This window comes from Glycine soja, chromosome 2, assembly GCF_004193775.1.
Source record: "Glycine soja cultivar W05 chromosome 2, ASM419377v2, whole genome shotgun sequence".
NCBI classification, from domain to species: Eukaryota; Viridiplantae; Streptophyta; class Magnoliopsida; order Fabales; family Fabaceae; genus Glycine; species Glycine soja.
In genome coordinates, this window is record NC_041003.1 from 5,109,209 (window position 1) to 5,132,056 (window position 22,848).

The 22,848-nt window shown below is 39.2% G+C and overlaps 1 pseudogene; it reads right to left on the bottom strand.

Moving 5' to 3' along the window:
* Positions 1-305: 305 nt before the first annotated feature.
* LOC114369765 lies at positions 306-22,343 on the bottom strand (annotated as a pseudogene).
* Positions 22,344-22,848: the final 505 nt, after the last annotated feature.

Sequence of the window (22,848 nt, forward strand, 5' to 3'; positions counted from 1 at the left end):
GGGTTTTGATTTGGTGTAACAAAGAATGGTTTCTTGTGTTGGTAGATGGTGATGTCTATTGTGGATTGCTCTGTTCCTTGCACAGTTGATTAGGTTTTCCTTATATTTATTTTTTCATTAACGGTGAAATTATGCAGTAAAGGTTGGTTCGTTTGTTTTTGAAGGGAGATTGAAGGTTGACTAAGGAGGAGAAGGAAGGGTTGTGAACAATGAAGGGAGATTGAATGTCGATTAGTGTGATTTTAGACATATTTGATTGTGATTTTTTTTTATGTATGAAAAAGTTGAGTGACTCAAAATAAATATTCTAAAAAATTTAAAGACTAAAAAGATAGTATACTCCCTTTTTAAGAGGTTGTAGGATAATGTTGTAATTACAGAAACTAAAGTAAAATGTGTTATAAGAAATGAATCTTTTTAACTAAGGTATCATCTCAACGTGGAAGATATCACGAAAAGGCAAATGTCTCTAAAACCAAACCCGACAACTTTGTGACAATGTGCTCTTCTCATACATGCTGCCTTGGAACAGAATTCCCCGGTGTATGAGGGAATGGCTGCTCTCCAACAAGAGCATAGAAGATCTGACAAAAAGTACAATTAAAATGTTAAACTACGTTAACTATTTCTCCTTCATAAACAGAAAAATCAAGTTATGTACTGACCACTACTGTGTCCCCACACAGGCAAAAGAAAGAAAAAGAAAAACTAAAAAAAACCTGACGTTGCAGATCGGTTGCAGCAAACATATCTCTGGCACCCTGCATTGACTTAACCAACTTCTGTGGGATTTCTTCACCAGTTGAACAGTGTCTCGCAAATTTTTTCAAAACTCGATAATCCCATGCATAGTATCGGTCATAAAAAGTATTACCTAGTCAATCGCACTCCTCCAGATTAATATCACAGCATCAGCAATGAGCGGCAACCAAATTTATTCAGAAGCAATTCTTCCGTTTTTAAATCAGCAGATGATTATATTTTAGTATAGCTTATATTAAATGCCATATGCCAACTAGGCTGTTTTAGGCAACAAATGAGAACTAAAACAAAAACAACTTGGTCCTAAAATTAGATCACCACCAATTTCATCATTGAAAAAAAACACACTTTGATAAGTCACTATAATGTTCAACACACATTAGAGGGGGCAGGGGGAATTCCCAACACATTGACATAGTTATCCACTAACCTTTGTGTCAATATTACAAGAATTCTATGATATACTTTGTCTAGATCATTCTTATGTTATTGCTAGTATTATTATTATTATTATATAATTCTGAAGGCAAATTACGTAGGCCTTAATTATAAATTAAGTGTGTTCTTCGTTTAGTAAATCCCTATCCCTGCCATCCAAAATATTTGGGGCTAAACGGATTAAAAAGTGTAAGTTTAGGGACTAAAACGAATTAAAAAGTGTATGCATGTAAGGATTAAAATGATTAGTTTCTAGGTATAAAGACTAAAACGTAAAGATTGTGCAGATATAAGGGTGTCAAGAGTAATTAAACTTATATTTATTCTACCATCTGATTTAAGGGTTAGGACTTGAAGACCATAGTTCTTGCAGCATTCTACTTACTCAAAGAGGTTGGACGGTATTTCTGCAAAATCAAGAACCGTTCTGGTGCCCGAAAAATGCTGGTAGTCCTACAATGAGAACATGGTAGTATCAGATTACAAAAATGTGAGCAGTAACCTTTTTTAAAGGTTTCTATTATCAACAAATGCTTGCAAAGGTATTTTGGTTCATTAAAGAATATGGTAAGACAGTTCATATAATTACAATTTCAAAACTCAATTAAAAAAATGTCATTAAAGTTTAAATCAATTAGCTCAAATCATGTTCATACTATCCCTTCTTTATATTTGACGAGAAAGATATTTGAGTTCTATAGATTACACATGTTACAGATATTAGAATTTAGAACATGTGAAACTCATAAATCCTAAAGACTACAATGTAGCCGACAGAGAAGTTAGTAAGGTATCTGCAGGAAGCATTTGCCTTGGGACCCTGAATAATTGTTATTCCCTGGGTGATGCTTCAATTAGTCCAATATGCCAACTCATGAATGAAGAACAAAAGAAACAGCATTCTCGTTACATTAACTAGGGAGAGGGTAAATCATATTTTATTATGTATTTATATGTTATTTACACAATAAGATTGTTGATATTCCTTTTATATTGTAGATATTCATACTCTTAACGTGATAGGAAAAATCTGTTGTAAACAAGTGACGAATATGAATCCCCATAGTTTTGGAAATCCTTGTATATTGTACAGATTTTTTCTTTTTTCTTTTTTCAATCTCCCACCTAGTAGATAAACTAATCACATGGTGTTGAACCCAGGATCACATGCTTAAGGGACCTGAGATCCTTCCAGCAGACAATAAAACATTTATTGTAGAGATTTATGAATAGTAAAAGTAGTTAACTTTGAAAACTGATAATTTGTTTATATTATAATCACTTAATTTACATCTTGATCCCAAATTTCACAAATGTTATCTTTGATTCTACCACGTCATATAGATTTATGACCTCATTTTGTAAAGCAACACTTTCCTCGTAAAAGTTCAAGAGAATACCGTTCTTGAAAGCAGTGACTGAAGAGCATGTCCAAACTCATGAAATAGAGTTTCTACTTCCCAATGACTGAGACTTACAGCAGACGAATTCCATGCACCCGAAAGGTTAAAAACAAGAACTACAATCTGCAAAATTATCAGAATCAGGCATGAATCAGAAGAATAAGCAGTCTGCCATCTTTATGGCGAATACTGTGATTTAGTCAGAAAAATGTGCTTAAATGAGCACTGTGCATCAATATTAGTTTAAAAAAGAAAATTTTATTTTTGGAAAACAAAACTTAATGAACAATAATACATAGGTGGTAGGTCTAAGAAAAACTACAGTTCGTTATTACTTCTTAGTTCTATCCAAACAAAATTTACTATCTAAGTACCCTCAACACTCCAGAGGGGCTAAGTCACGAGATAAAAAGACAGGTAGCTTTTTTCTTGAAACTCAAAAATATACATTTAAGTCCAACTTCAACAATGTGCAGTTGAAAAATTGTATGTTCTTTAGTTGATAAAATGACAGGTCATTTATTGTTTTGTTATTCAGGATAAGAGCTAATTGTCTGTGTTCTTTGGTTGAGTTGTTTTTTGTCTTGTGTTTTCTTTGTTTTTATTGACATTTGGCAGGATTGATATTATTAACAAGTTGCATACCCAGTAAGCTTTCAACTTGACAAGGGGCATTAAAGAATATAGTATTAGGTAAACTCATAGGCAATGGACTACATATTCAGTTAACTTATAGGGCACCCCAAGTAAAGGGTATATGTCTTCATGTAGTTTAAATATAGGGCTAAGAAAGTGTTATGCATTGAACTTATGCAATTAATTAGTGAAATAGTGTTCCCTCAGTCTCACATCTCCATCATTTTCCTTCCCAAAACCATCGTGTTTTTCCACTGGAGGATTATGTATTCTCTTGTCTTACTAATATAACACCTAATAAAAAAAAAAAAGAGAACTTTCACATAAAAGGCACTGCATATATAATTGACAGAAAGAGAAAATTATATTTCTAGTTAGATGCCTCAATTAGATTAAGGAATAGGGGAATAAAGAAATTTTCACATACTGGAAGTTGGTATTCTGTTTGAGAAATCCTGCGAGTCCTTTTAATTGCAAAGTGAGCACAACCAGGATACTTTCCCTCTCTTGAGTACAAATCTAAGTAGAGATATCCCAAGTCACCCTGAAATGATTGAGTCTCAGTGTCTTCAAACTGGTTAATAAAAAAATAGCAAAACATTATTGATATCAATCATCAATAGCAATGTGATAGACATGAGGTATAATATCTTTGGCAGCACACATGAATTTAGTTAAGGTCCAAACATATAAAATCTTGATAAAATCAAAATATTATTAGGACAACAGAATTACTTGATCAGGAAAACAAGACAATTAAAGGAACTCAGAGAGAGAAGGGGTGAAAATACACCAAAAAATAAGCATTGTGTGCTTAAGCAGTAAATTGATAAATTACCGGTCTTCCCTAACATAGTTAGATGCCACACCAATCATCAATTTACATTACAGTATGTCAAAGTTGTGTTTTGAATGAGAAAGTGAGAGGAAATAAAATAAAATGATAGAAAGTGAAAAGAGAGAATCAGAGTGTCTCTGTAATTTGTGATATTCATTTCACTAAATGAAGTCAGAATAGATTTCTCACATTTATACTTTCAGTTGAGAAACAGAACCTAGGGTAGATGCTATGTATGTTGTAAGTAACAGACTTTAACATACTCTGTTGTAGTAATGATTCTGATAACACAATTGACTATTGACAGTTGTCTGATTGTGTATGTAAACATTAGATACATTTTCCAACATGGTATAAGCAAAAAGATGGCAATGATATTGATTGGAGGGCTGACATTCCTTTTTCAAACAAAGGGTAGAGAATGAGATAGTGGACAAACCTAGGAGTTTATTTGACTTTTTCCTTTAAGAGTCCTTATCGATAGAATTTACTGAAATTTGGACCATTTTATTGAATTCAACTTCAAAGATATATAAGTTGTATACAGAAGTTAAAACTACAGAAATAAATTGTCTGACTAAAAAAATTCTTCACGACATTTGAGTGCTATCCACTGGATCCAAATTCATTTTCAGTCACAAAAATTTTCACACCAAATACCACTTCAGGATGATAAAGAGACAGTTTAAGTACATGGGGATCCCAAGATTCACCTGGTGCTAGAGGGATGATACAAAAGGTTGCACCAAACAATGACTACACCAGAACCTTCAAACCCTCAATACAGTTTGAGAGAGAAAAATATGAACCTACAACCTGCATACATGATTTTTGCATTGATGTGAAAAATACAAACATGGGTATGTATTAATGACAAAAAAACATGCATCTATATTATAATTACCGAAGAATTCAATTTATATGCAGAGGACGCCATCATTGTCATGTAATAGGTCTCATGCCATGGCCTTAAATCTCCATCACTTTGACTGCATTTTTCTCTCTTGAATTTCATAACTAACTTGCGCTCCTAAGATCACAAGTAAAAGAGAAAATCCTAGTTTAAGTTACAAGCACATGTCACTTTAGCTATAACACCCTCGTGCCCTAGAAAGTATGCCTTAAAGGAATCTGTACCTCTATACACTTAGCCTGGACCATCTTGCTCATTTCGAGTAAAAATGACGTTACAACTTTTGGTGATACAGATATGTTAGGCTTAACAGAAAATTCAGCATAAGATCTACACCCCATTATCTGGATCAAATAAACAATCAGATGGTAAAATCATTGTGTTATGACGTCAAAATAGTTGGTAAATACTTTTTATTTAATATAAATAACATGCTATACAGTTTTTCATTGAAAATAAAATTTTAGCCTAAAAGAATTCAAAACCTTTTTATTTATAATTGTTGGAGCACATGATAATCTGCTGATTTCATTAATTTAGTTTTTAATCATGCAGATTTATTTCCCTGCAATTTAGTTTTTTTCTTTAACTCTAACTATGACAGCAAGATTATAGCTGAACAGTTCCTGGTGTATGCAGAGCAGTTTCTTTTTCGGAAAAGCACAGAGATGTTACATATTCCAAATTCCAATCTCCTAAGTTATAGTTTCTCCCCTTTTTTGTCTTCTTTTCGTGAGAGTACTTATCCTTTTTCTACAAACTTTTTCTCTTCTTCCTTAATAAAATTCTTGCTCTGTCTAAAAAGAAGAAGAAAAAGTATCAAATGTGTTCCACAAGCTATAGTCATATACTCATCCTACAAATACATGATAGGGATCTAGAAATGATGTTCACCAAACAGCAACATAGAATACGAGAGAAGAGAAAACACTTATGTTTCAGCACCGAACAAAGGGCTTAATAAAAAGTATCAGAGCGTCTCATGATGATACAGACCTGAGCTAGCTCATGTCGAGCAGATATAAGCCTTTTGAGGACATCAACATTTGCGTGTGGCACAGAATTTCCTCGTATATATACTATTTTCCTAACCTTCAAATATAAAGAGAAGTTGACAGATGTTCATTAGTAATTTCATCAATCAGTTAGTTAGTTAGGTTAGTCTGGCCTTAGGACATTGAAGGTGCAGACCCTTTTAAGTTCTGCAGCATTCCATCTTTGTAATTGGGTTTTATACCTATGTCTTCCTGATATCATAAAAATATCATGTTTCTATTAGAAGCACATAAGATTAATTTTTAAGTTCAAATTGGGAGGAAATAAACAAGTTCATTTACTTTGGATCATTTGAGAGTACCAGTAACTTTATCAATACTCTAGAGTCTGAATAATAGATTTCTTAGAAGATTAACATGATTAGAAATGCTTTTTCAATTCACATAAACTTACTGGACTGTCCTTAATAAGACCTGTGAGTAACTCTTACTACGAGTATCAATATACCAGGTAGACTTCTAAATCATTGAATAGAAACTACCTCATCATCTGATGAAAATTGTAATACAGAAGTAAGAGTTTGTGGGTCTGTCGTAATCCGAAATCCTTTCTCTTTTAGGGTTCCCCTGGACCCTGATAAATCCTTGGTTATTAAAGATTTTGAACTATAGATAGGCTTTACAAGATAGTGCAGATTCTTGGGGATGCGAGATGAAGGATATATATCAACAGTTCCTGGGTCCATTACAATATTTTCATTGTACCTAACCAAACCAAAGAAATTGCAAACAGATCAAGAGCACAGCAAAAGTAGGCCAAATTCAACCATGCAACAGTCTACTTTTGGGGAAAATAAGTAATGAAGCAATGACTGAATTGCAATCACGCATCGAAATATTCACAAGCATGATCAACTTCAGTCAAATACAATTTATAGCAATAATGTCACCAAGTTCAATTTTTTCTGGTCTTAGAAAGGTAGCCAACCCTAAATGTCACCTAATAAAATTTAACTCTTCTTAATTATAAAACATATCAGCAAAGTGCAACTAATCCATGACGCCAACCCCACAATCCACAGTGTGGAAAGGCTTCATGGCTGGCTGCATTGCTTAATAAATCATACAATTACTCTACACATAGTTGAGAAATTTCAATGTCTAGCAAATTTGTTAATGTGACTTCATGATATTGAAGTTTTGGATAACAAAATTATCAATTTTGTGATTGCTTTATCATTAGTAGCTGTTAGGACTTTGGCAAGTGCACCAAATCGTGACAAGTAGTAAAGCTCGGAAGTCCGAGTATCGTGTCCACAGGGATTTTATTGCACTTTTTCAATACATCTCAATTTGTAAGTGGGAGTAACGTAGTAAAGTAGAAATGAAAGTAGGAATAGTAAAGAGTGCTATTACTAAAACAATTAAGTAAAGGGAAAAACAATTGATAGAAATGCCAAGACCAGACAAACCCAATTGGCCTACGATGCATGTAAGTATGATATTCATTATCAATGAAATGGTGTTAGTTCTACCCACATCTGTTGACTACTTGCCCCTGATGCCTCACGTTGGCAAGCCTATTTTAACTACCTATCTCCCAAATGCCTTTGTGAAGATTCAATAATTAAAATGCATTAAGATTAAGTTCTAGATGTTGCTTAAATGCATGGGCAGTGAGTTATCATTCTATGCCTAGCAATGCTAACCCAATGATTCTTTTCTTTAGATGTTCTATTAGGTGTTACCCTTTCCCAAGCGATTAACCCCTAAAACTGATGCATGCATTGAATCTTAAATATTATTGAGAATTACCCTCTCCCGAGCGATTAAAACCCAAAAAAAAAAGATCTAAGAATGAATGCAAGAATAAAAGAAAAGAAATAGAACAGAAAAACCTGGAATAAATTCCTTTGCATTGATAACTCTTGAAGCTCATTGTACATCGTTGGTTTTTTAGGCCTGCCAGGCCCTAGCTAGGGGTTTAGCCACTCATGGCCATTGAGGGCTTACAACTGGGGATGAAAGAAAGGCTAGGCTAACAAAACAAAGAATGTAGAGAGGGAAGAAAACTCAGGCTTGAAGTACTGAGAGTGATGCTCTGAGATGGGATGAAATTTCCTTGGGACTGCCTCTCTATTTATAGTGGCTGAAGTGGGCTTACGGGCCTTCGTAGTTGCGCTTAGCGCCACACCTTGCGCTTAGCGCGTTCAGATCGCGCGCTGGGCGCGCCATGCACGCTGGGCCTGTGCGTCTGTTGGATCGGGCGCTGGGCGCCTGGCTGGGCTTAGCGCGCGTAACGGTTTCCGCCACGCCCAGCGCCTCCAGTTAGTTGCTCGCTTAGCGCCTGATGCGCGCTGAGCGCCCCTATTGGATTGGGTCTGCTTCAGAATTTCTTCTTTTTTCTTCCTTTCTGTGCCACTTTTGCTAAATGCAGCCTTCTTTTTCGCATCTGCAACCAGAAATTCAATTTAAATTAATTTTCTCACTTTTAATTACAAATAACTGCTAAATAATTAATTTTAAGCCAAAATTTGACTATTTAACTCTTATAAATTCACAATTATTTAGCAGTTATCAAAATCCCCCAAATTAAACTTTGCTTGTCCCCAAGCAAACCAAGAATAGAAATAATTTTCAAACAAGTTCTGAGTGTTTCAACACTATCAATGGCCTTAATTCCTCCTTCTTCCAGTGGTCCTTTCCGCATCTGTCAACATCTCAAAATGAAAGCATAAAACACACAAGTGGTTAGTCAGTCCTTTGGAATCTTGATCAAATCTGGCTTGCCTTACTTTCCTCACAAGGCTGGTGTTTTCCTCTGCTCACAAGTGTATGGTTTAGTGTCTGCAATTTTCTAACAACCTGCAAGTAAGATTCCAAAGTTTTGCATTTCCTCTCAAGTATAGTTATCTTTAGTTACCTTCAGGTGGATCACTAAGGACTTTATTGGCTTGTATTGGGGCTTGGCTCACAAAAAAATCATGGTTTTTCTTGAAAATTCAAATTAGGATTAAGAGAGCAAAATTTCTAATACTTCCGATGCATTCTTCTTAACCCTTTTATTCCCCACAACACTCTTCTCTTGACACCTCTCTGCTCTTTGTTTCTGCCCTTTATGATTTTTTTTTTTTTTCGGGCTTCTAGTTTATAAGAGGTGTCTTACTACATGCTGTACCATTGTCTTAGCTACCTATTTTCCAAAATCCCCCAAATTAAGACCTTTATAACCCATTTTTGCTCTCTTATCATCCTAAAGGGTAGGACCTATCATTTTATTGGCTTAAGGGTTAATTCAGAATAAAATAATATGATATATAGGCTCAAGCATGGGTGCAAGGGGAAAAAGATGAGGTCGGGTTGGCTTTTTGGCTAAGTAGCTAAATATAACAAACATGGCCTTGCTCATTTCCACCTTAAGTAACTATTCTAACAATCCAAGAGTGATGCAAAACCAGGAACTTAAAAACAGGCGTTTTCTCTCACAATTAAGTTCACACTCTCACCGGAATCAAAGCAAGTATACGGCATACCAGTTATGACCTTGTTCCATCAGACTATCCTTCTCACCTTGTGCTATTCATGTTCCACTTCCTGACCTGACTCGTGCTTCCAGAACCAATGTTTCCAAGGACTAGTGGCATCTCAAGTGTTTCAACCTTTTAGAACAAGCTCAAGTTATCATGCAATTATTATTCAGAAAACAAATGCTAAATCTCTCATATTATTACTACTACTTCTTTTTAATACCTAAACAGACCATAAGAAAGAACAAAACACAAAACAAACAAAACATAAAAGAGACATCAGAACATAAAAGGAAAACATCAAGAAAAATCAACTGCCTCCGCCCAAGTCCGCCCATGGGCCCCAGTCAGCGGTGGCTAAGTCAGCAATGAGGTCCTCATCGACTGCAGGATCCTCAGCGGCTCCAGAAGGCTCTTCCCCCCTGTCAGTGGAGGGCTGGTCTCCTGGCCAGGCGACTCGCTGACGATAAGCCTCTGGAGTGGTGAGCGGAGGGTCCATCTGTAGGTGTAGGGACAGCCTGTGCATATTCTCCATGATGAGCTGCTGTCCAACGTGAAGGGACCTCAGCATCTGCCCATGCATGTCCATGGATGCTGAGGTGGAAGCAGGTGGATGTCGCGGTCGCTGGGATGGCTGAGACGGGGACTGGGTAGGAAGAGGGGCCTCGGAAGCTGATGCTGAAGCTCTGGTACGTGTGCGGCGAGGCCCAGGGAAAGTGATCGATGGGTCGGCGGGGTTCCAGCAGTTCTTCTTCACATAGGCTAGGTTGATCGCAGGGCTGAGTGACTCAAAGATCAGGGTATCAGAAACCACCCCCTGAATGTCACACAGCGCTGTAATCAACGCTGGAAACCCGAGCCTCGAGGTACTGGACTGGGCAATCTGGCTGATCTGCTGTGATATAAAGCTGCCCACATCCATGTCCATGCGGCTCACCAAACCGTAGATCAAGCGGGCCCTGTCAAGATTAACATCAGAAGTGTGAGAAGTGGGCGCAAGATCGTAATAAGAAAGGACACTCCATGTCTGAGCAAGTGTCGTCATGTCCTTCCTCAGGAGCTTCCAGGGGAGACCATCAGCATTAAGGACAAAGCGCCCCCCTGGAGTGCACAGTGTGGCCGCGATGGTGTCAGGATCGGGGTGAGTGCTGAGGTATCTGGTGTATGCTGTATACTCCTCCCCGTCCTCCAAAATAACCGGGGTGTCGAGGAAGTCGTTAATGGTGTCAGTATCAAAACGAACGACCTGTCCTCGCACCCTGCAGAATCGTGGACTGTGGTCCTCTGGATCATAAAGGTTCGAATAGAACTCTTTCACCAGAGCCACGTCAATCCGCTTCTCCGGAAGGTGAGTCAGCACCTGGTCCCATCTGCGCCTCCTGAGTTCCTGGAGGAACTCGTCAAACATCCCGGGTCCCAGTTCAACATTCCTCTCCGGAAGGATGTTCCGGAGCTGAATGTTGTCTTGGTACCTGTGCCAGGCAATCTCAGATGTGAAGCGGGAAGTGTCCCAGTTGGACGCTTCCCCTGGTGTGGGCACGGCACGGCGCTTGCGAGAAGCCATCTGCAACAAAACAAAGTCCACAACAAACAGGAAAACAGACTGCAGTTAGTAATTAGTGGGAGTGCAAAAAGTAAACAAATTAGGGGTGAAATTAGTAAAGAAGGGGGTGCAGAAAGCAGAAGGAGGGGGGTGAAGGGAGAAAGAATGGGGGTGCAGAAAGCAAGCACGAGGACTGGTGGCCCTAAGGCCCAGCCTCGCGCTTGGCGCCACCCTGGGCGCTGCTGCTGTCACGCGCTTAGCGCCACAAGAGCGCGCTTAGCGCGTGCTTCCCAATAGATGAGCGCGCTTGGCGCGGCAGAGCCCGCTAAGCGTGCGCTTCGTATCCTCTGCTGTGTCTTGCACCGGCTTAGCGCGCTTCTTGTTTCGTTCCTCATGATGTCCATTGCCGCTAAGCCTATGCACAAGAGCTTAGCGTGCCGATACCTGCAAGGCTAACAATGTAATCCAGATTCCAGCTTACCTCTGGTTTCGTGAAAAAAAATCGTGAAAAAGCACAAGGGAACGATGAAGGTAAGAAGATGCAGAGAGGAGGAGTGCAGGAAGTGTTAAGGCGTAGAAAAAGAAATGGAAATGAGGCGCTGCACTTAAAAAGGCTCCTGGGAGGCAACTGAGGCGTTGGGGAGTTTCGAAAACTCCCCAGAATTTATGACGTGTGCGCTTAGCGGGAGGTAGCCGCTAAGCGCCCCGCAGGCGCTCTGACCTTTGGCATTCCCTCGTATTTTAAAATTTAAAACGTACCTGGGCGCTTAGCGCGAGGTCTCGCGCTAAGCGCGGCTCTTCGTGCAGCCCACTTGATTTCTGCTATTGGCACCCCTGCTTTTGCTATCTATACCTGTGGCCCTTTGCTTTTCGTACTCCTTGTTTGCTATTCACACCTGTTGGGCTTTTTTTTTTTTTTTTTTTTTTTTTTTTTTTTTTTACACAGAAATAAAATACTACATTTTTACACTAAATATTGGGTTGCCTCCCAACCAGCGCTTAGTTTATTGTCCTTAGCTAGACAGTAGACTCTCTCAAGGATCATTTAAATAGATAATGGTCGTCAATCGCTCTAATTGTCCTCCGTTATACGGCTTTAAGCGCTGGCCATTGACGATCCATTTCTTCTCGAAGCTTCCTTCTCTAGGGTCCACCAATTCCACTGCTCCATGAGGTCTAACTTCTTTTATGATAAAAGGCCCAGACCACTTGGATTTCAGCTTACCTGGAAACAGCCTTAGTCTTGAGTTAAAGAGCAATACCTGCTGTCCTGGCTGGAATTCTCTCCTCTGCAGCTTCTTATCATGATATGCCTTTGTTCTTTCCTTGTAAATTCTGGACGATTCATAGGCATTCAGTCTCATCTCTTCTAACTCCTGAAGCTGCAATTTCCTCTTTTCTCCGCATGCATTTTTGTCAAAGTTTAGCAATCGGAGAGCCCAATATGCTTTGTGCTCCAACTCCACTGGTAAATGGCATGACTTCCCATACACTAGCTGGAACGGTGATAAGCCGATGGGGGTCTTGAACGCTGTCCTATAGGCCCAGAGAGTATCATCGAGCTTCAAGGCCCAATCCTTTCTGGATGATGCAACTGTCTTCTCAAGGATTCGCTTGAGCTCCCTGTTAGAGATTTCTGCTTGGCCATTCGTCTGAGGATGATAAGGTGTGGCCACCTTATGTCGGACATTATAGTGCTCCAGGACTTTCTTCAACTGATTGTTGCAGAAATGCGTTCCTCCATCACTGATCAAGGCTCGTGGGACTCCGAAGCGGGAGAAAATGTTCTTCTTTAGAAACTTGATTACAACCTTGGCATCGTCCTTCGGCGTAGCTATGGCCTCCACCCACTTGGAGACATAATCAACTGCTACCAAGATGTAAATATTCCCGTATGACGAAGGCAGGGGTCCCATGAAGTCTATGCCCCAACAGTCAAAGATTTCCACCTCCATGATGTTCTGCAACGGCATCTCATTTCTCCGTGATATCCCCCCTGTTCTCTGGCATCTATCACAACAACGCACAAACTCGTAAGCATCTTTAAAAAGAGAGGGCCAGAAAAAACCTGATTGTAACACTTTTGCTGCTGTTCTGTCCCCGCTATGATGTCCGCCGTATGATGAACTGTGACAGTGCCAAAGAATGCTTCGTGCTTCTTCCTTTGTGACACATCTTCTCAATACATTATCTGCCCCTGCTTTGAACAAGTGGGGGTCATCCCAAACATAGAAGCGTGCGTCATGTAGGAACTTCTTCCTCTGATTCCAAGTGTATTCCTCTGGAATGACTCCCGTGGCTTTGTAGTTTGCCATGTCTGCAAACCAAGGTCTGGTGGTAACCTGCAAAAGAAACTCATCAGGAAATTCATCTCTTACCTCAGGCTCTTCCTTAGTGACTTCTTCATTCTTTAACCGAGATAAGTGATCGGCTACCACATTCTCGGATCCTCTCTTATCCTTAATGATGATGTCAAATTCCTGCAATAAGAGGACCCATCTAATCAACCTTGGCTTCGAATCGGTCTTGGCGAGCAGGTGCTTGATGGCAGCATGATCTGTGAAAATGGTGACCTTCGATCCTATCAAGTATGATCTGAACTTCTCCAAGGCAAAGACAACAGCTAGCATTTCCTTCTCCGTGGTGGCATAGTTCAACTGTGCTTCATTCAGGACCCTGCTAGCATAATAAATAGCATGAAATACCTTATCGTGTCTCTGTCCGAGGACTGCTCCTATGGCATAATCACTGGCATCGCACATCAGCTCAAAGTCTTTACTCCAGTCAGGTGCAATCATCACTGGTGCAGTAGTAAGCTTGTCTTTTAGTGTCTGAAATGCTGCTGAACATTCTTCATCAAACTTGAAGGCCACATCTTTATTCAGCAGGTTGCTTAGGGGTCTAGCAATCTTTGAAAAATCCTTGATGAATCTCCTGTAGAACCCTGCATGCCCCAAAAAGCTTCGGACACCTTTAATATTCAATGGTGGTGGCAGCTTCTCTATAACCTCTATCTTTGCCCGGTCAACTTCAATCCCTCTAGCTGAGATCTTGTGACCCAGGACTATGCCTTCTCGGACCATGAAGTGACACTTCTCCCAATTCAGGACTAGATTAGTCTCTACGCACCTCTGAAGTACCATCTCTAGGTTCCTCAAGCAACTGTCGAATGAGGATCCGAAAACCGAGAAGTCATCCATGAACACTTCGATGCTTTTCTCCACCATGTCTGAAAAAATGGCCAGCATGCACCTCTGAAATGTGGCTGGTGCATTACATAACCCGAATGGCATCCTTCTGTAAGCAAAGACGCCAAAAGGGCATGTGAAGGCCGTCTTCTCCTGGTCTCTAGGGTCCACCGCAATCTGATTATATCCTGAGTATCCATCCAAGAAACAATAATACGCCTGCCCTGCAAGTCTCTCCAGCATCTGATCCATGAACGGTAGAGGGAAGTGGTCCTTTCGGGTGGCCTCATTCAGCTTGCGATAGTCGATACACATTCGCCAGCCCGTGACAGTTCTTGTTGGTATCAGGTCATTCTTCTCATTCCGCACCACTGTCATCCCACCTTTCTTGGGAACCACCTGTACTGGGCTTACCCAAGCACTGTCAGAGATGGGGTATATGAGTCCCGCCTCCAAGAGCTTGAGTACCTCCTTTCTGACCTCTTCCTTCATTGTCGGATTTAGCCTTCTCTGGGGTTGCCGGATTGGCTTGTAATCCTCTTCCATCATTATCCTGTGCATGCAATAAGCAGGGCTGATTCCCTTGAGATCCGATATATGCCATCCAATAGCTTCCCTGTGTCTCTTGAGGATACCTACTAACCTGTTTTCTTCTTCTATTGTGAGTGCATTGCTGATTACGACAGGCTTGTCTTCCTCCAAGAACACATACTTTAGGTGATCTGGCAATATCTTCAACTCTACCTTCTTCTTCTCGGACGGAACTTTCTCTTCTAGCTTCTCAAACTTGGCTTCTCCCTCCGGAATACTGTCTTGTCGATCCAAGTCTTCCAAGCAAGCCTTTAGATCTTCCTCCTCTTCACTGGTCAGACAGTCCAAAGCATTAACCATTGCTTTCTCCAGTGAAGACTGTGGTGTCTCGAGAATACTGACATCCTCCTTATCAATCTCTTCTACTCTGAAACACTTCCAACCTTCCTGTGGATACTTCATTGCTTTGAAGAGGTCGAAGGTGATCTTCTGGTTGTCAATACTCAGCTCCAAGTTCCCATTCCCCATATCCACCACACAGTTGGCAGTCAGCATGAATGGTCTGCCTAAAATGAGGGGAATGTCTGCGTCTTCTTCGATATCCATGATCACAAAGTCCACCGGGAAAGTAAAGTGGCGGACCTTGACTAGGACATCTTCTACCACCCCGTAAGGTCGTGTAATCGAACGGTCTGCTAGCTGAAGCGTCATCTTGGTAGGATCGATCTTCAAATTCCCAATTCTTTTGCACATTGACAAGGGCATCAGATTGATGCTTGCTCCTAAGTCAATGAGGGCCTTGTTCACCGTCTCCTTCCCTATGGTGCATGGGATGGTAACACTTCCGGGATCCTTAAACTTCTTGGGTAGCTTCCTCTGTATTATAGCGCTGCAGTTACCCCCTACCACAATGTTCTCATTGTCTATGTACTTCCCCTTCTTGGTGAGGATGTCCTTCATAAATTTTGAGTAGAGGGGCATCTGCTGTAAGGCTTCCCCGAATGGCATAGTGATCTCCAGCCCTTTAAATATTTCCAAGAAACGCTTGAAGTAGCGTTCCTTGTTCTTCTTGGTGGGCACCACAGGATATGGGAGATCTTGTGGTAGGGCTGGTGGTTCTTCTTTCCTGGCTTCCCGTGCTTTCTGGCTCTTTGTCTTAGGTGGTGATGCCACCTTCTCTTCTACTTCTGTCCTGTCCTCCTGTGTCTCTGTCTTTTCCTCTGTCTGGTCTTCTTCCTCAACCTTACCTTCCTCTTGTGCTTTCCTCTGCCCTCGAGTTAGCACGGCCTTGCATTCTTCCTTAGGATTCTTCTCTGTGTTGGCCCCGAAAGTTCTAGTGGGCCTTTCAGCTTTGTCCTGTGCCAATTGGCCCATTTGAACTTCCAGATTCCGAATGGCTGCATCCGTGCTCTTCTGATGGGACCGTGTCTCCTGGATGAATTGCAGCAAGAGCTCTTCTATGTTGGTGGGCTTGTCTTGCTGATTGGGGCCCTGGCTAGGATGCTGGTATGGCGGTTGGTACGGTTGTTGATTCCTCTGCTCCTTGTACTGATTTCCCTGATTCCTCCACCCTGAACCTTGCGTGAAGTTCCTACCCTGATTGAATCCTGGTGGCCCATGATTGAATCCTGCTCCCCCTTGGTGGAATCCAGATGAGTTCCCCTGGTTGTAACCCTGGTATCCGCGATTTGGTACGCCCATATAGTTTACTTCTCGAGAAGTATCCTGTTGGCTTACACACTGTCCAGGCTCATGGGTTCCTCCGCATGTGGGGCATCCTTCTACCTGCAAAACAGAAGAGTGGGAAGAACTTACCGCTTGCAACTGTTGAGGTAGTTTGCTGAGGGTTTCGGTAAGGGCTTCAATCTGCCTCGTCAACAGCTTATTCTGTGCCAATGTCGCGTCTTGCGTGCCAAGTTCCAACAGGATTCTTTTTGTAGGCACATAGCTTCGATCACGAAGGATTGCTTGATCACTGGCCGCCATGTTCTCGATGAGCTCCATTGCTTCCTCCGGAGTCTTCAACTTGATTTTTCCCCCTGCGGACGCGTCTAGTAGCTGTTTCGAGTGGGGCCGCAAGCCATCGATGAATATATTCAGTTGTACCGGCTCGCTGTATCCGTGTGTCGGTGTCTTTCGTAACAGCCCGTGGAAACGGTCTAGTGCTTCGCTGAGGGACTCATCCGGAAATTGGTGGAAGGAGGAAATCTCCATTTTTCCTTCGGCGGTCTTCGACTCTGGGAAGTACTTCTTTAAAAACTTTTCTACTACTTCTTCCCAGGTTCTTAAGCTGTTGCCTTTGAAGGAGTGCAACCATCGTTTTGCCTCTCCTGCTAGAGAAAAAGAGAAGAGGTTAAGGCGTACCGCATCTTCTGGAACTCCAGCGATCTTTACGGTGTTGCATATTTCAATGTATGAGGCAAGGTGAGCATAAGGATCTTCGCTTGGAAGACCATGGAAGAGATTCCCTTGAATAAGCTGGATAAGGGAATGCGGGTAGGAGATATTTGCGGCTTGCACCTCCGGTCTTGCAATACTTGTGAAGAACTGAGGAGTGGCTGTGTTGGAGAAGTCTTCTAAGGTGACTCTTCGTGCCTGTTCCCCGTCCATTTCAGTGTGATGTGGAGAGAGAGGAGGTGATGTGTGACTGCTTCCTTCGGTGTCCTGTTCCCTTCTTCTTCTTGCAGCGTTGTTACGCCGACAAGTGGCTTCGATTTCCAAGTTGATAGGGACCACGTCTCCAGATGCAGTCCTAAGTCGCATAAAAACAAGAAGGCACTACCCGTGCAATTATAGAGGAAAGAAAGAAAGAATAGAAGTAAAGAGAAAATACTGATAAAGTAAGCCAAGAAAAGAAAAGTTAGGCTTACAAACTGATATAGTATAAAGTGCGAAAACAAAATCCCCGGCAACGGCGCCAAAAACTTGTTAGGACTTTGGCAAGTGCACCAAATCGTGACAAGTAGTAAAGCTCGGAAGTCCGAGTATCGTGTCCACAGGGATTTTATTGCACTTTTTCAATACCTCTCAATTTGTAAGTGGGAGTAACGTAGTAAAGTAGAAATGAAAGTAGGAATAGTAAAGAGTGCTATTACTAAAACAATTAAGTAAAGGGAAAAACAATTGATAGAAATGCCAAGACCAGACAAACCCAATTGGCCTACGATGCATGTAAGTATGATATTCATTATCAATGAAATGGTGTTAGTTCTACCCACATCTGTTGACTACTTGCCCCTGATGCCTCACGTTGGCAAGCCTATTTTAACTACCTATCTCCCAAATGCCTTTGTGAAGATTCAATAATTAAAATGCATTAAGATTAAGTTCTAGATGTTGCTTAAATGCATGGGCAGTGAGTTATCATTCTATGCCTAGCAATGCTAACCCAATGATTCTTTTCTTTAGATGTTCTATTAGGTGTTACCCTTTCCCAAGCGATTAACCCCTAAAACTGATGCATGCATTGAATCTTAAATATTATTGAGAATTACCCTCTCCCGAGCGATTAAAACCCAAAAAAAAAAGATCTAAGAATGAATGCAAGAATAAAAGAAAAGAAATAGAACAGAAAAACCTGGAATAAATTCCTTTGCATTGATAACTCTTGAAGCTCATTGTACATCGTTGGTTTTTTAGGCCTGCCAGGCCCTAGCTAGGGGTTTAGCCACTCATGGCCATTGAGGGCTTACAACTGGGGATGAAAGAAAGGCTAGGCTAACAAAACAAAGAATGTAGAGAGGGAAGAAAACTCAGGCTTGAAGTACTGAGAGTGATGCTCTGAGATGGGATGAAATTTCCTTGGGACTGCCTCTCTATTTATAGTGGCTGAAGTGGGCTTACGGGCCTTCGTAGTTGCGCTTAGCGCCACACCTTGCGCTTAGCGCGTTCAGATCGCGCGCTGGGCGCGCCATGCACGCTGGGCCTGTGCGTCTATTGGATCGGGCGCTGGGCGCCTGGCTGGGCTTAGCGCGCGTAACGGTTTCCGCCACGCCCAGCGCCTCCAGTTAGTTGCTCGCTTAGCGCCGCCCCTATTGGATTGGGCCTGCTTCAGAATTTCTTCTTTTTTCTTCCTTTCTGTGCCACTTTTGCTAAATGCAGCCTTCTTTTTCGCATCTGCAACCAGAAATTCAATTTAAATTAATTTTCTCACTTTTAATTACAAATAACTGCTAAATAATTAATTTTAAGCCAAAATTTGACTATTTAACTCTTATAAATTCACAATTATTTAGCAGTTATCAGTAGCAGTTAAGGACCTGCTCTCTTTACATGATACCAGTTTACCAAGAAATACGAAAAAGAAGGGGAAAACAGTAAAATATAAACTTATGTTTGGAGAACAAACTGCTTCCAATAAATAAAAAAAATCATTTTTCACAACATGCAAAAGAAATTTCATTGCAATCCATGCATAAATCAGTTATAAACATACTCTCTGCATAGCTGACAAATTTCAATATTTAGCTTGTTCACTCGATCTAATTTCTCTGCAAAAAAAGTGCATCACTTAAGAAACATTTTAAAGAGAAAAAGTTCCTACAACTTTATTTGAAGTATAACATGGAATTAAGAGTAATATTATTACCAGGGCAAAGATGAATTCCACCCCTTTCAAAGTCAACACGTAAGTTTCTAACTCCCCTTTGAGCTTCCTCAGAAAGCATATGACATTCTTGCTCAGCTTTCTTCACCTGACCATATAGATCAAGATTTGTGTTCAGATACTGTACAGCAAAAAGATAAAATACTAAGTGCAGGTGCTGGGGTTAGACCTCTGTAACTTGAGCTTGATCATGTGTTAATACAATGTCTGCATCTTATAGCACTGAAATGAAGATTGGAGAGTCCAAATCTTCAAAGGTTAACTATAACCACTTTTTTTTTTTCAAATGATGATTGGTTTGCAGGTTTAATCAAATGCTATACTTATTGGTTCGGTAGGCTGTGTGATGTCAAATGGTTGCTAAATGTGAAATCTACACTCATCTCTGTCTTGATTAAAAATTTATATGTACTTATTTTCAATTTAAAATGCTTCTTCAGGTTTTAAGGTCAGACATAATTAATCTGTCTTACTTCAGTATTCCAACCAGCAACAAACTTGTCCTTAATGCCATTCTACTGCTTACACAGAAATGAAATTAGCCTTCGATCCACTTTGATTCTCGCAATATTCCATTTGACAACCTAACCCAAAGACCTAGAAATCATATTTCCTTCCTGTATAAAATCAAAGATGCTTTTCCACAACTATATAGACATAGACAGTGATACATAAATTAAAAAAGTAATATCATAGTTGTCCTGAGATACTAATGGAAATACTGTTATTGTATCTCACCAATACTACTACAACTTTATGTCAACAACAGAAAATAATTAAAACATGATCCTTGCATTCAGAATTGTGGGACTACAATGTTCAAGAAGTATTTCTTTCCCATTCTGTCGAATATACAGAAAATATCTTGTATAGAGAAATGCTAGCAAGCAACACATTCTCTAATATATTATTTTGAATAAAATTTATTAGAAATCACAAAATTTTGTAGGTTCCTCTTCTTATTTAATGAGTCTCACTAATTGTTAGTAGTTTTTGATAAACTTTAACTAATAGTAGAGTGTGTTGCTACTTGCTAGCATTGCTCATCTTATAAAATATCATTATTTTGTCTCAAAATGTTTTAGAGTATATTCTCTTCAAAGTGATTTCCATATTTCATTATTATTTCCTTATTGTTTCATTATTGTTTCTTTTTTCTTAGGCAATGCTTTCATTACACAAATTAATAATAAACATAAAGAAAAAGAAGCAGAAACATAACCTCAACTGATGTAGATATTCATTAATTCTCATTGACGCCTTGGTGGCCTCCTCAACAAATTCCCTGATTTACCAAATAAAATAAAACTGAAACATAACCTCAACTGATGTGAGAAGCATTAGATTCACAAGTCACTCATTACACACACATAAAAAAAAAAGAATGTCAATTAATTAAAAAGAGAATCTAATTACTACTACCACTAATAATAATTAATAATTATAACTTAACCCTTATATTATAAATTAGAATGCACAAAAAACTCTCACTCTCTCTATAAGACATTCTCATTTCTTAATATTTTTCTCTTGTCTCTTTTAGAGGTGCATTTCACAATACTGTAACTAGCAAAAAAATTTCTCTCTCAAATCTCAATCATCTGAAACTGTTCTCTTTGTTTAGTTGATTTTCTTAATTGTCTATCTCTTCCATCTATCTTCTTCTATCTCTATTATTAAATAGAATTTCAACAAATTTTTTAAAACAAAAATTGTCTGTTAAAAACAATCTTATATCACAATTTAAATTGTTCACTACATTAATCCAAAATACAATGTATATATGAAAAACATTTATTTATTATGAATTTTAAATTTCAATCATATAATCCTAGCCAATAATTAATAATAATAGTAGTAGCAGCAGTAATAGTTAGAAGAAAAACATTTATCTTTTTTCAATCACACTCTTCTTGCAGAAAATCAATGACACTATAGAGCCAGGCATGGTCAAATCAATAAGAATCTTCTATACAAATAACCTACACTTCCAATTAACATGATAACATCCAATAAACACCCATTAACCTACGAGGACTTGTCATAAAAAATACCCATTGAATTGTCGGAAGAACAAGGACTAGTCATAAAAAATTTGAGAAGTTGGCATTAGAATGACAATATGTAATTAAAAATTTGAGAGTTGGCATTAGAATGAAAAAATGTAATTAAAAAAAATCTAACAAGTATGATTGCAAGAACAAGGAAAAACAGATAGGGAAATGTAATAAACAATATAAAGAATAGTCATCATGAATAAAAAAAAATACACGTAAAAAGAAATTTATTGGAAAAAATCTATTTTATTTGAGGGGGAAAAAGAAACAAGTTAATTGTTAAAATTGATGATATAGAAGATACGGTTAATGTATGTTGTAATTCAGTTAGTTAGTTAGTTAGGAGTTAGTTAGTGATTAATTTTGAAGTTAGTCTGATGGCTATGAATTTTGTTATAACTACATGTGTCGTATGGACAAATATAATAGTAATCATCAATGAGAAGAAAAGTGTGCAAGGGTGTGCAGGAGTGTGCACAAGTTTTTTTTCAAAATTCTAAGTCCCCTCTATTTTCTCTGAATCAATTCCTTCGTCATCTTCTCTTATTCTCTTAGATAGAGTGACACTAAGTACATAGTGTGAGTATGAGTGAGAACTTTATTGTTCCAACAAATTGGTATTCAGAGCTGAGGTTCAAGATCACTGAATACCGAAATTGAGATGGCTTCCTCGAATGGAAATTTTCCAACATCTATGCCGATTCTCATAGGCAAGAACTATGATGATTGGTGTGCTCAAATGAAGGTAATCTTTCGATTTCAAGATGTGACAAAAGTGGTGCAAGAAGGTTCTTGAACCCAACAGATGCAGAGAAGGTGGCTTGCCGTATTTTGATGAAAAGAGATGCAAATGACCTTTAGCACATCCTTCTTCATCACCATGACGGTCCTCCCTCCTCCAACCATAGTTGTGCCCACACCCACCACAAGCCAGGGTCAAACGCCATAGGGGTCATAAACTTGTGAGAGAGAACAAAAGTGAGAGAAGAGAATTTGAAATTCTTACCAATTAGGTGGAATTTCAATTCCTATTATTTTAGTCTATTAAAATTCTTTTAAAAATTGATGTAAATTTAAATTCTTTAAAATCCTATATCAAAACAATTCAATTATGATAGGAGTATTTCAAATTCACTAAATTAAAATTTTAACATTTCTACTCTGTATTTTTGTATTAATATTAATCATTTTAGTATTTATTGTCAAGTAACAACATTGTTTCAAGTGGAATGATACAAATTTTTAACTATCCGTTTGGTGGGAGAAAAAATAGGTGACAACTGACAAATATGATGAATAAAAATAAGAAAAATAAATAAAAATAAGTGAGAAAAAAGCAAAAATATATATGATCAATTTAAATAAACATTAATAAAAATAGGAAAAGGAATAAGTAAATTCCTCCTTTAAA